The 13,699-nt window shown below is 42.1% G+C and overlaps 1 protein-coding gene across 4 annotated transcripts in view; it reads right to left on the bottom strand.

Annotated features, from left to right (window-relative positions):
• CCR3 (C-C motif chemokine receptor 3) overlaps positions 1 to 13,699 on the bottom strand; it is a 119,946-nt gene that overhangs the window by 65,012 nt on the left and 41,235 nt on the right. Inside the window, exon 2 of one of the 4 annotated variants that reach the window (XR_012060620.1) lies at positions 8,949 to 9,339. The exons of the other annotated variants lie outside the window; for them this stretch is intronic. The gene's annotated coding sequence lies outside the window, so the exon portion shown is untranslated. Of the gene's footprint in view, positions 1 to 8,948; positions 9,340 to 13,699 lie in introns of those variants that run through there. 4 annotated transcript variants of the gene reach the window in all.

Raw genomic sequence — 13,699 nt, 5'->3', positions numbered from 1 at the left:
TGGTTAAATGGATGATTCTCTGAGCCTCCAATGTCTCTGTCTATAAAATGAGGCTAAGAGTAGTGTATACCCCATGGGGCTGTTCTGAGGGTTAAATGAGATAAAGGAAGGAAAGTGGGGCCATCTTTCCCTAACGCTATCTGATAAGGGATCAGACTCCCCCTGCCAGTGCCCCTCCTTGGTCACTCAGGACACCTCCCTCAAGCCCTTCCCACCTGCCTTCCTCCCATCATGTCCCCTCCCTGCTCCTGGTTCAAGGGGCTCCTGCCCCACCTCCTTGTAGTTGTTGTTCTTCTTGTTTTCTCCTACCCGTCCCTTCCAGAAGGATGGATGCATAGCACCAAGAGCTTCCATCTTCCCCCATCCAAACTCTCCTGTTGTCAGCCTTTTACCACATTTGCCTTAAATTCTTTATTCTCTTCCTCCCTCCCTCCCTCCTTCTCCCGAAGGACAGACACATTAGACCTAAAGATACTAGTTTGTTTCTGGAACCATTTGAGAGCAATTTGCAAATCGGATGCCTCGTCACCCTTTAGTACTTCAGAATGGTTTTATTAAGACAAAGCTGCATTCCACATAATCAAACAGGAAACTAACACTGACACATATCATCATATAATTCACAGCCCTCTTTCCAGCTTTGCCCGCTTTGCAAATAATGTCCTTTATCATCCCAACGTTCCAGAATTACTTGTTTTACTTAGTTGCCAGGCCTTTCTAGTTTCACTCATTCAAAAACAATCCATCTGGCCTTTTGTGACTTCAGTATGGTTTAACACTGGTGCCAACTTGTCTCATGACTAAAGATGTTTAACTTTATCACTTGTTTTAGAAGATACGTACCAGGTTTCCCCACTGTAAAGTTTTGTGGACTTCTTAATTAATAAGTGACCATTATTAGTTGTCATTTTACTGTAAATTAAAAGCTTCTTTTCTCCCTCATGTCAGTATTGTTCATGTTTTTATTTGTCATCATGACCTCTTGTTCCTTTTTTTATCCAGTAGAACAAAGTCTAATGTTGTCTTTACACATTTCGATGTGCAAATTGTCCCAGATTTATCTAGGGGGAGTTCCTTCAAGTTTGATCCTATGTCCTTGTGCTATCTATGCCTTCCCTTCCTTTTTTGAGCACTTTCTTACTTTTTGACACATGAGGTTCCACGTTCTACGGAGAAATAAAAACTATCATTAAAATGAAAAGGCAACCTACAGAATGGGAAACAACAAATCTCATAATGAGTTAATATCCAAAATGTGCAAGAAACTCACAGAACTCAATAGCAAAGAAACAATAATCCAATTAAAAATAGGTGAAGGAGCTACATAGATTTTTTTTCCAAAGAAGACATACTAATCTCCAACAGCTACATGAAAAAGTGCTCAACATTACTATTCATCCCAAAAACGCAAGTCAGAACCACAATGAAATACCTCACATCTATTAGGATGTCTATTATCAAAAAAACAAGAGAGAAGTGTTGGTGAGGATGTAGAGAAAAGGGTACCCTCCTGCACTGTTGGAGGGAATGTAAATTAGTGCAGCCACTGTGGAAAACAGTACGGAGTTTCCTCAAGAAATTAAAATACGACTACCATGTAATCCAGAAACCCCACATCTGGGTGTGCACATATCCAAAGGAAAGGAACTCATTATCTCAGAGAGAGATCTGTTCTCCCACGTCCATAGCGGCATTATTCATGATAGCCAAGGTATGGAAACAACCTAAATGTCTGTCCAGAGATGAATGGGAAAAACTGAATGACCCAAAGCAGAAGTCCCAGTCTGAGGTTTTTAATGTGTATCATTTTCTTTTCTTTTCTCCCCCCGTTTTTATTGTGGTAAAGTATGCATAAAAGATACCATCGTAACCATATTTGAGTGACAGTTCAATGGTATGAAATACAGTCCCCATGCTGTGCAACCATCACCACTATCCGTCTCCAGAACTTCTTCATCTTGTTAAACTGGAACTCCTCACCCATTAAACAATAACAGCACTTCCCATTCCTTTCTCCCCCCAGGTGCTCATTTTTGTGAAATCATGGAGTATTTGTCTTTCTGTGACTGGCCTCTTCACTAATACTGTGCTCAACTTTCCTCCATGTTGTAGCATGTATTAGAATTTCCTTCCTTGTTAAGGTGGAATCATATTCCATTATATGTATATACCAGATTTTGCTTATCCATTCGTTGGTTGGTGGATACCTGAGTGTTTCCACGTTGTAGCTGTTGTAAATAATGCTGTTTGTACAATAATGTACAAATGTACCTGAGCAGGACCCTCTGAGGCCTTCCCAGGAGAGACCCCTCCTCCATATCCTCTGCTGTAGCTCCTGTCTGAAGTACCCAGAGAACAGTATCTCCTTGGTATTTTCTGAGCTTTTCAGATGCAAAACCCACCAGCAAATGGGAGAAATTAAGTACTTGATGATCATGAGAATGTAGCCACCAGACGTTCTGGAGCCTAATGATTGATGGCCCTCAACCAGAGACTTGTGTACTGCTGATCAGATACCCTGGGGCAACTCTCCCTCAGCCTGGCATTTAAAGAAGCTCAGCTGAAACCCTTCAGTGAATTTGGAGTTTTCTGGGCATGAGGCCCCAGTTCACCTTGTTTGGCCCAGCAAAAAACCTTTCTCTGCTCCAAACTCTGATATTTGGGTATTTTTTGGCCTCACTGTAGGTTGTGCCAATGAACTTGCATTCGGTAACACAAATATCTCTTCAAGACTCTACTTTCAATTCTTTGGGGATGTACACCCAGAAGTGGAAATGCTGTATTTTACGGTAATTCTATTTCATTTTCTTTTTAGGTGTTCAAAAAATGCATTGTTTTTGCATAGCATTTTAAATTTAGGAAATAATATCTCTTCCTTACTTTTCATCATAGCCCTTGGCTCGCAAGCCCATCCATTTAGCTTCGTGGAATACCCAATCCATGTCTTTTATCTGCTGCACAATACTCCCTAGAGTATATCTTCCAATTTTACTTACCTCCTCTCCCAGGGATGGACACCAAGATTGCCTCCAACTCACTCCCCTTGGAGCAGGGACAGGGACAGGTAGGCAAGCAGGTTTACCTGTTTAATTATTCTATGAGGATGCTGTGAATCCAGAACCTCCTGCATGCTAAGCATGCAGTGTGCCACTTGCCCGACTCTCTGTTCTTACACATAACGCTGCAATAGCCTCATACAGACTTGAACTGCGAAAGGAGTTGTCAATGAGTTCAGTCTACATCGCCACGAACTGTGCTTGAAGGTTCCTTTCCCCACATCCTTACTCACACTTGGTGTTGTCCTGGCTTCTAATCTTTGCCAGTCTAGCAAGTAAAGTGACAATCTAAGTTGTTTCACTTTATGTTTCTCTGATTACTGATGAGTTAGAACATCTCTCTGCATACTTGGTAGGCTTCTGAGTTTCTTCTAAGTTATGTGTTCGTGTCTTTGAGCAATTTTATTGGGTTTGTTCTCATTTCTTACTGATATGCAAGATATGTGTGTATATTCTGGATTTTTATTAATGCTTTAGACATTACAAATAACTTCTGCCATTGTTTCAGCCGTTTATTACTTCATGTATAGCTTCCTTTGCTGGATAATCATCCTTAACCTTGATATAATCAATTTTGTCTTTTGGCTTCTGCTGTTTAAATAAGCTACCTCTCCCATCCTTAGGAAACAGTGTTTTCCCATTTCGTCCTGTGTTTTCCTCTCTTGGCATAATAGTACTCCATGTCTTACTTAGGTCTTTAACCAGGTGTGTGACTGTGGCAACTTACTTGAAGTCTCAGAGACTCTGCCTTTGAAATGCGGAGAATAGTAGCATCTACTCATGGGGTGCTCATGAGGACTAAATGAGTTGATGCATTTGAAGTGCTTAGAAGAGCTCCTGACTCATCTTTAGGACCATTAAGGAATTGCTATTATAATGAAAATAACTTTATGTAAATACATTGTTTAAGTAAGTAATATAACATGAGAAGATATAGCAAAAATCAAAAAAGGTGATTCTAATAACTACAGGGTGACAAACACCAACCAGATGGAACTGATTTTGATTTTTCCACACTTAGAGGACTCAGTATTGGCAGGGGCAATGAGAAACCGTGATGTTGGCTAATTTCACATTTCCTTCCGTGGCACACTCACTCCTCCCTCAAGTAGCCACTTCAAATAATACACCAACGCAGCGCATAACTAATGCCTTCTACCATGAAATTACCTGAGTAAAATCTTGAAAAAAGAAACCTGATGTTTAAGTCCGTAACTGTCACTCTGCTCAGACGTAATTGAGTGTGGTGAGATCTCCATGCTGTGCGAGGATTTGGACATCACAGGGTGGTCCTGCTCTGCAGGAGCCCACGGCCATCTGCGTGTCATGCAGCCTCGAGAAAATACTGAGTCTGAGTTTTCTGTTTGGGGGGGGACTCATGTTAAATCAGATTTAAAGCAGATATCTCAGTGCGGGGAGACCCGGGGCAAGGGCTTTGCCATCTCTCTGAGCTGCTCTTTTCCTATTCATCAAAAAGGATAGCTTAGATAGTAGTAGTTATAAAAGCTTGGGGTAAAGCCTTGTCTGGTAGTGATAATTGCTCAAATCATTTTGTCCCCACACTGCTCAGTGCCCAGCGTCCCCTCACACTCTCATCCCTCAGCCTTTCCAGTCCTCCAGGCCTCTGCCCCTTCACGCCCTGTAACAATGCAGGTAGAGCTGTGTGGATCGCCACAGAGCTCCAAGCAGGGATTTAATAACCATTGTCTATGAAAAGCGTCTACCCCCCCGGGGTGGGGGGGGGTCTGTTTTCATTTTCACTTCTTAACAAACCTTTCCTCAAAAAGTTAGTTTGGTGCATTTTCTTTGAAACAGTGTCACATTCTAATAATTTCCTCACATAACTCTGTCATCCCTGATGCCTTCAGGAAGCTGACACATTGTAGCCGTTCACATCTGAGTCATCCAGCAGCCTGTCAAGACATTGATTTCACCTTACAGCATTTGCTTAATTCGATACTTGTTCCTGAGAGGGAGAAAAGAAAAGGAGAAGTCTGCTCCATAATTTAAATGTTGAATAGGTGTGTTCCAAAATTGCAGAAGTTCAAGCAGCTTTGTACTTCTGTTTTGTCAAAACTCAGTTCTTCATCTTCCCCAGGAAGCAAGGACGATGCCATTACTAAATGTGACCACAGAAAGGCTGCAAGGATGTTGCCCACAGCTGTGCTTATTATGGGGCGAACTGAAAACTCCCTGAGGGGCCAGCATTCATTTATAGCAGTGAATAAAATAGTCTGCGTCTTCCTGCTTTGTGGGGCACCTTTTGTATGTTGAGAATGAAAGAGGGACAAACAAGAAGCAAACAAAAAACCAAAAAAATCTCAGGGTATTCATTAAATAGATTCAGTAATGTGCTGCAGGCAGCTTGTAGCAGATCACAAGAACCAATTGTGAGATCTCTCCCCAACTCCATGATAAGGTATGTAACATTGGTTGGTACCTTGAAAATGAACATGACTGGAGTATTTACACCAGGGAAACTGGCCATGCTGCATATCAGGGCTGCTGAGTTTTTGTGTTTTTGTTTCTTTCAGAGACAATCGTTTAACACTTACCAGGATCCTGATACTGATAGTATGTTCGTGAAATGGAATATTAAGTTGTTATCAACATTAACATAAAAAAGTTTCATTTTAAGACAGTATTTATATGCCAAAAAAAATGGACTTAGATCCTCACCTCACATGATAGATAAAAATTAGTGCATAGGATCATAGACTTAAATGTTAAGAGCTAAAACAATTAAACTTTCAGGAGAAAACATAGTAGAAACTCTTTAAGTTTGAGCTAGGCAGATTTCCTAGGTGCAACACCAACAGCATGGTTTGTAACAAAGGTTTGATCTCTAGAATATATAAGCAGCTCATATAACTTAATAAGAAAAAAACAATCCAGTCCAAGCAATTCTCCAAGGAAGAAACACAAATGAGCAATAGGCACATGAAAAAATGCTCAATATCACTAATTATCAGAAAAACTATGGAACCAAAATGGATAACCTAGAGGAGAATCAGAGAAATGCAGGTCAAAACTATGATGAGGTATCACCTCATGTCAGTCAGAATGGCCATCATTGAAAAGTCCACAGATGATAAATACTGGAGAGGCTGTGGAGAAAAGGGAACCCTCCTTCCTACACTGCTGGTGGGAATGCAGTTTGGTGCAGCCACTGTGGAAAACAGTATGGAGATTCCTCAAAAGACTAGGAATACACTTACCATATGACCCAGTCATCCCGCTCCAAGGCATATATCCAGAAGGAACTCTATTTCATAAAGACACCTGCACCCCAATGTCCATAGCAGCACTATTTACAATAGCCAAGACATGGAAACAGCCTAAATGTCCATTGACAGATGACTGGATAAAGAAGATGTGGTATATTTATACAATGGAACACTATTCAGCTGTAAAAATGACAATATAATGCCATTTGCAGCAACATGGATGTCCCTGGAGAATGTCATTCTAAGTGAAGTAAGGCAGAAAGAGAAAGAAAAATACCATATGAAATCACTTATATGTGGAATCTAAAACAAACAAAAAAAAAGAACATGAATACAAAACAGAAACAGACTCATAGACATACAATACAAACTTGTGGTTGCCAAAAGGGCCAGGGGGGCAGGAAGGGACAGGCTGAGATGTGAAAATTTGTAGATACTGACAGAAATATGCAGAATAGATAAACAAGATTATACTGTATAGCACAGGAAAATACATACAAGACCTTGTGGTAGCTCACAGTGAAAAAAAAAAGTGACAATGAATATATGTATGTTCATGTATAACTGAAAAATTGTTCTGCACACCAGAATGTGACAAAACATTGTAAAATGACTATAACTCAATAAAAATGAAAAAAAAGCATAAAATAGAAATTAAAAAATAAATGAGTTCCCAAAAAACGCATGGTTTGTAAATGGAAGAAAAGTTGATAAAATGGATCACATGAAACTTCTGCACTTCAGAAGATAACAGTAGGAAATTGAAAAGACAGGAAATAGACTGGGAGAAAATATTTATGAAACACATATCTGATAAAAGACTTGTGTCCAGAATTTACAAAGAACTCATATAGTAGTTAGAAAACAAAGGATCCAATAAAAACATAGACAAAAATATGGACAGATATTCCACAAAAAAGAGTTATGAGTGGCCAATAATGTATGACTAGATATTCAACATGTTTATTCATTAAGGAAATGCAAAATTCAACTTAAAACCGCAGGGAGATAGCATTTCACACCCACTGACACCAACCGAGGTCACAACTTCCATCCTTCTTAGAACTGCTCATCCAGTCAATTAGGAGATGGCACTTTCCACTCAGACATGTGATCCTAAGATGTCCTTAATGTTTGAAAATTCATTTTGATAATTTCTTGACAACTATGGGGATGGATGTTTCAAGGCTAGGGGCCATATTTGACCCTTTTGGAGGTTGAAACTTTCCTGGGAAGGTTGTCAAGCCCCTTTTGTGTTTCTCTACTAGCTGAGAACTTGCTTTCTTCTGTGTAGTCACAAGGAAGCGGTGAGTTTGTTCAGGGTGAGCCAGTCTGACCTGCCTGAGACCTAAGAACTGGACAACAGATGATGAGAACAGAAGTGCATCTGGGAAAAGGCCAGGATCAAAATGGTGATCTTATTTCTAACCACCCACATCTAGAGGAGTTGAGCAGCTACTTAGTGGTCAGGGGCTGCTGGATTGTATCTGTGGTAGTCTGTGGATATGTTCCCAGACTGGCTCTTCATTTAGCCCAAGGGTAATTTATCCATAGTATTCCTGTCATTTTTCCCAAGAGTTGGGGAGGACAGCTCAGGGAGTGGAGTCCATCTGTTTTCTAAGCCCAGAGATGATCAGATCCTTGCAATGAATTTTCTAGCAAGTGTCACACAGTTGGTTCTTACTGACCTAGCTGTAAGGGAAGCCCTTTCCACTGACGACCTGGTCACAAGATAGCTGTCTTCCCTGAACTGCTGTCCATCACAGATCTTACCATCTCGTTCTCGTGTGTGAGTAATGTTTTAAATATCAGAGCTTGAGTTTACCTTCCTCTTCAACCTCATCTTGTTCTTTTCAGTTCAGTGACCCAGTCTGTCAAGATCCATTTGAATCTTCACCTCTGCATTCTGTTCCTAACCTGTGTTCTCTCCCTCAAAATCGGCAAGCAGTAAATGCTGGATGGAACATAAATCTGTAAACTGTTATAAAATCATCACTGTAAGAGATCAAAAAAATTGACAGGTACTCTTGAGCTATATTCACTTTCTCTCCCTTGAGGAAGCCAAAGATAAATGCTGTAGAGATCGAGTAGCACCAAGTTCACAGGGCACCTTGGCGTAGGATTGATGGGTACAGAGCAGAGGGAGCCGTGGATCGTGGCGTGTGCTCACACCTGTGTACGTGGGTGTGCAAAGGGCAAAAAGAGGAGGCATCTGTGGTGCTCACTGAGAAAGACTTAAAGGAAGGAGACCTAGGAGGGCAGCGCTAGCACATTTGGGTGAAGACCAGGGACAGTGAACTCCCAGACTCTTCATAGTGACTATTTTCATAAAATAATTTTTGTTACCTGCTCTCTGCTCCTCTCTGTTTTGATGTGTAACATTTCCTAAAAAGACATCTCGGTGTTTTTTCGGTTCATGTGAAGTGAAAGGGTGGAGGAGCCCCAGCAACTCTAAGGCTCTTTGAAGAGAGATCAACTGAGGGAGAAGAGGAAGCAGAGGCAGGAAAGGTGATGTGGAGCAAACCCAAAGCAGTCGAGGGAGGGCGGGCGCACTTGGATACCAAGCTCAGATGCTTGGGCAGAGCTGCCCCTGTCCCTCACAGGGCAGGTGTTTCCTCCTCTGAAAGGTAGGCAGCAGGATCGACTAGGAAGCAAAGGTCTGTATGCGTCTGATTGCAGGCTGCTGTCACTTCCAGTGCTGGGCGTGTACATACAAAGGTTCATTTATTTGTTATTGCATATGTGTTCTACTGTGCTAGTGTCTTAGGCACAGAATAACCCCCCAAAGAAGATTAAAAAGTATTATATAAAAATAAATATAAATAGCAGTTCTCTTTTCTCCTCACATCCCAATGGGATGTCTTGTATTGCCGTCCCCCGACGTCCACCCGTCCAGGCATCTGCCGCAGACTCACCCAGTGCACAGGGCACATTCCTGGGTGTCAGGCAGCCTGGCTCCAAATCCTCACCAAATCACAGTAAAACACTCTCAACACTCCTCCTGGTGCTACCTCTTCTCTTCCTGCAGGTGTCCTCTATACAACACAGCCAAGTATCTAGGGAAAAAACGTAAAGTCGACCTAGTCAGTGCCCTTCAGTAGTGTCCCAATTCTTTCAGGTACACAACATGGTCTGACTGCTCCCTCCCCGCACTGGTGACTTACCACTCCCCCTTCACACCACACACAGTGCTCAGCCACCCTAGTGTCCTTGCTTGTCCTCGGGATAACAAAACCTTCTGAGCTATGACACCAAAAATGCTAACAACCAAAGACAAAATAGGTGAACTAGAGTTTACCAAGTAAAAGCTTTTGTGTTCAAAGGATATCATTAAGAAAGTAAGAAGAAAACCCAGGGAAAGGGAGAAAATATTTGCAGATCACATGCCTAGAAAGACACTTGTATCTAGAAGATATGAAGAACTATTACAACTTACAATGAAAATTAAATACCAGATGAAAAGTGAATAAAGGATCTGAATAGATATTTCTCCAAAGAACATATATAAAGGAAAAGATGCTTGACAACAGCTAGCTGGGAAATGCAAATCAAACCGCAATGAGATACGACCTCGCACCATCTAGAATGGCTATAATCAAAAGGACAGACGATAACGTATGTTGCAAAGGATGTGGAAGAATTGGAACCCAGTCTCGCTGTTGTTAAGCATGTAAAATGTTGCACCCACTTTGAGAAACAGTGTGGCAGTCCCTTTTCTCAGAAAGTTAAACACAGTTTTACATGACATAGCTTATATACCCAAGAAAAACGAAAACATATGTCCAGACAGAAACTTGTGACTGTTTATAGCAGTATTCATCCTAAATAGCTAAAAATAGAAGCAACCTAAATATCCATCAACTGATGAATGGGTAAGTAACATACAGTATGTCTACACAAAGGCGTATTGTTGGGCAATAAAAAATGTAATACACATGGAGAAACTTCAGAAATATTGGGCTAAGTGAAAGACACCAGTCACAAAAGACCACTTAGTGTTTGATTCCATTTGTCCAGAATAGGCCAATCTATAGGGACAGAAGGCAGATTCGTGAGTGATTGCCTAAGGAGGGTTGTTAATGGACAATCGGGAGTGATGGCTAGTAGGTAAAGAACTTCTCTTTAGGATGATGAGAATGTTCTAAAATGATTTTGATGGTGGTTGTGCAACTCACAGAATGTACCAAAAATCCGTGAATTTTACACTTTGTATGGGGAAATGTATGGCATGTGAATCATGTATCAATAAAGCTGTTATGTGAAGAAAGAAGGAAAGAAAGAAATGATGCAGGAAAAATGAATGTGGGGCAAGAGGAGGGCCTTGTCCCAGGTCTCAGTTGAGTCCTTTGGGATGTGCCTTGGTAAGTGTGGGTCCCTGGCTTTGCCCAGGAAAGAATTCAAGGGTGAGCCACAGTTGAGAAAAGGTAGATTTTAGATATTAGAGAGATACCTACTACATAGAATGTAGACTGTTTCAGACGGCGAGAGAAAGGCCACGAGGTGGGGGTTGGGTGCTCAAGTTAGAGTAAAAGTAGATACACACTCCGTAGACAGAGTGCAGGCAGTCCTCGAAGATCAGGCAGCGAGAAAGGCAGCCACAAGGTACAGTGTTGCCAGTTTTTATGGGATGGGTGGCTTCACATGCCAACAAGTGGGAGGACCAGTCCAACTACCCTGGGGAAGTGGCTGGGATTCTCAGGAAGTGGGCCGCTGCCCACTCTTTGACTTTTATGGTCAGCCGTGGAACTGTCATGGCACCTGTGGAAGTGTCACTTACCATGTTAATATCACAGTGAGAGTATAATGAAACTCAAGGTCTACTATAAGTCAGATCTGCTGCCATCTTGAGCTCAACGCCTATTGGGAGTTGAACCTTCTACCATTTTGGTGTTAATTGCTGTGCCGTTCTGTGAATGCCTGTGCCCTTTCTGCTTCCCTCCTGTATTGAAAGGAAGAAAGGAAGGAAGGAAGGAAAGAAGGAAGGAAGGAAGGAAGGAAGGAAGGAAGGAAGGAAGGAAGGAAGGAAGGAAAGAAAAGAAAGAAAGAAAGAAAGAAAGAAAGAAAGAAAGAAAGAAAGAAAGAAAGAAAGAAAGAAAGAAAGAGAAAGAAAGAGAGAAAGAGGAAGAAGAAAGAAAGAGAGAAAGAAAGAAAGAAAGAAAGAAAGAAAGAAAGAAAGAAAGAAAGAAAGAAAAAGAAAGAAAGAGAGAAAGAGGAAGAAGAAAGAAAGAGAGAAAGAAAGAAAGAAAGAAAGAAAGAAAGAAAGAAAGAAAGAAAGAAAGAAAGAAAGAAAGAAAGGAAAGAAGGAAAGAAAAGGAAGGAAAAGGAAGGAAAGAAAGAAAAAGGAAGGGAGGAAGGAAGGAAGGGTACAGCTGGCAGGAGTTGGGGACATCTGGGAAGGCTTTGTAACTCTAAAATGAGGTACAAGGAAGAAAGTGTCCGTGTATGGGGTTGAGTGAAGGATGAGCCAGATCAGCCAATGCAAAGACCTGGAAGTGAGAGGGGGCTCAGCTCATTTTAGGAACTGAAAATAGCCCACAAAGACAGGCACAGAGTGGGGTGCGGTGAGCGAGGAGAGGGGAGACTGGAGAGCTCAGCAGGAGCCAGACCTGCAGAAGCCTTGTAAGCCAGCTGAAGGTTAGGACCTTCCGCAATTAGCAAATGAGCCTTAAGACTTGGGAATGCCCAGATATGCGTTTTCTAAAGATCATTCTGGCTGTAGAAAACATTAAGAGAGAATAAGACAGGAGATGGGGACTCTTTTATCAGGAGATTGTCCTCCAGGGATGAAATAACTGTCACAACACAGGGAAGTGACACTGGGGACAGAGCCAAGTGGAGAGATATTTAGACGAAGAATCAGCAACTCACTAGGTGCATGTGAGGGCAGGGACCCCCAGGTATCTGTTTCTGGAAATTTAGCCAAGGGCCTTGCCATCTGCTGAGATTTTGAATCCAGCTTGGGTGGGGAGTCTAACAGTGACTTGGGTTCTGGGTGGACCATGTTTCCAGTGGCTGCACAAAGCTCAGTGAGTACCTGGAGACAGGCGCTGCCAGATGTCTTCAAAATGCAGGTTTTCCATAACTGAAAGGTTTATAAAATATTCCAGCTTTCTGGAAAACCTGAAGACCTAGCCACTCTGTGTTCATATTCAGTCTTGAACAGGGGTCAGCCAACTATAGTCTGCTCATTATATCTGGCCCTTGGTTTGTGTGTGTATAACCAGAGACATAAGTTTTTTGGGTTTTGGTTTTATTTTGGTTTTTTGTTTTTGAGCTTTTGGTTTGGTTTGGGTTTTTTTACATTTTAGTGGGCTATTAAAGCAACACAAAGCAGAACATGTGACAGATCATACATTGCCCACAAAGCCTATAATATTTGCTCTCTGGCCCTTTAAAAACAAGTTTGCCGACCCTGCTTTTGGCAGGCATCTGTTAGTGCTGAGTTGCTGCTGCCATTTTTCCAAGGATACAGACACATGCTCCCTGGTTGCTCCAGTCTCCACTGTGCCTATACTCCTACTAGCCCCACCTACTCATGTACAATTTCTCCTTGGCCCCTGGTTGGACCCCTGGTCCAAAAAAAGTGTGACAAGAGGGAAAAAAGCCAGAATCCAAGGCAAAGAAAACCTTTTAGAGACAAACAAAGACTGAAAGGCATAGTCAAAGAGGTAGAAGGAAGACTAAGAGAGGGTTGTTTTCTAGATCAGAAAAGAGAGCTTTTCAACAAATAGGTGGTGGTCGGGTTGTCTGGTGCACCTTAGCAGCCAGGCCTGGGGAAGCCTTTAGAATCCCAAGCAGGTTTAACAAGTGACTGTGGGGTGATGAGCTTTAGTGGCATCAGAACACAGTTGTCAGATTTGAGTGGGCTGAGTTGCACATGGCTTTATGTTCTTTATGTTTAGCTGTAAAGAGGAGGGAGAGACAGGGCAGCATCTGGAAGGATCAAGGGAAAGACTTCATCAAACGGGAAAGGCTTGAGCTACAGAGAGGGAGGGATGGAAGATGCGGGGCAAAGCTAATGGAGTAAGTCTGTGGAGAAGGTCAAGAGTGAGCAGAATTCACCTTGGCTTTGTCTTCCGCAAGAATGAGTCCAGGAGGTGTGAAAGTGCTGGTGAAGAGGGACGATTTCGACAAGAAGTTAAGTGTGTTTTATCCTGATGGTTTCTATTTTCTTGGTGAAATAAGTGATGTGGTCACCTGCTGATAATGGGTATCAGGGCGAGTCAGAGAATTAGTGAGAGGATTTGGGATATACGTGACACAGAATAGGGAAACTCATGTCACTGGGTAGCTCTGAGAAGCCCACCAAGCCTGGAGGCTGTGGCTCTACGGGGACCCCTCCTCTTCTAGGCTGCAGGATGTTGCCCAAGCAGCCCATGGAGCCTAGTCACCTGCTGGCCTCCAGCACTGTTGCTC

This window comes from Vicugna pacos, chromosome 17, assembly GCF_048564905.1.
Source record: "Vicugna pacos chromosome 17, VicPac4, whole genome shotgun sequence".
Taxonomy (NCBI): Eukaryota; Metazoa; Chordata; class Mammalia; order Artiodactyla; family Camelidae; genus Vicugna; species Vicugna pacos.
The sequence above is the reverse complement of the archived record's forward strand: the minus strand, read 5'-3'. Positions and strand labels throughout refer to the sequence as shown.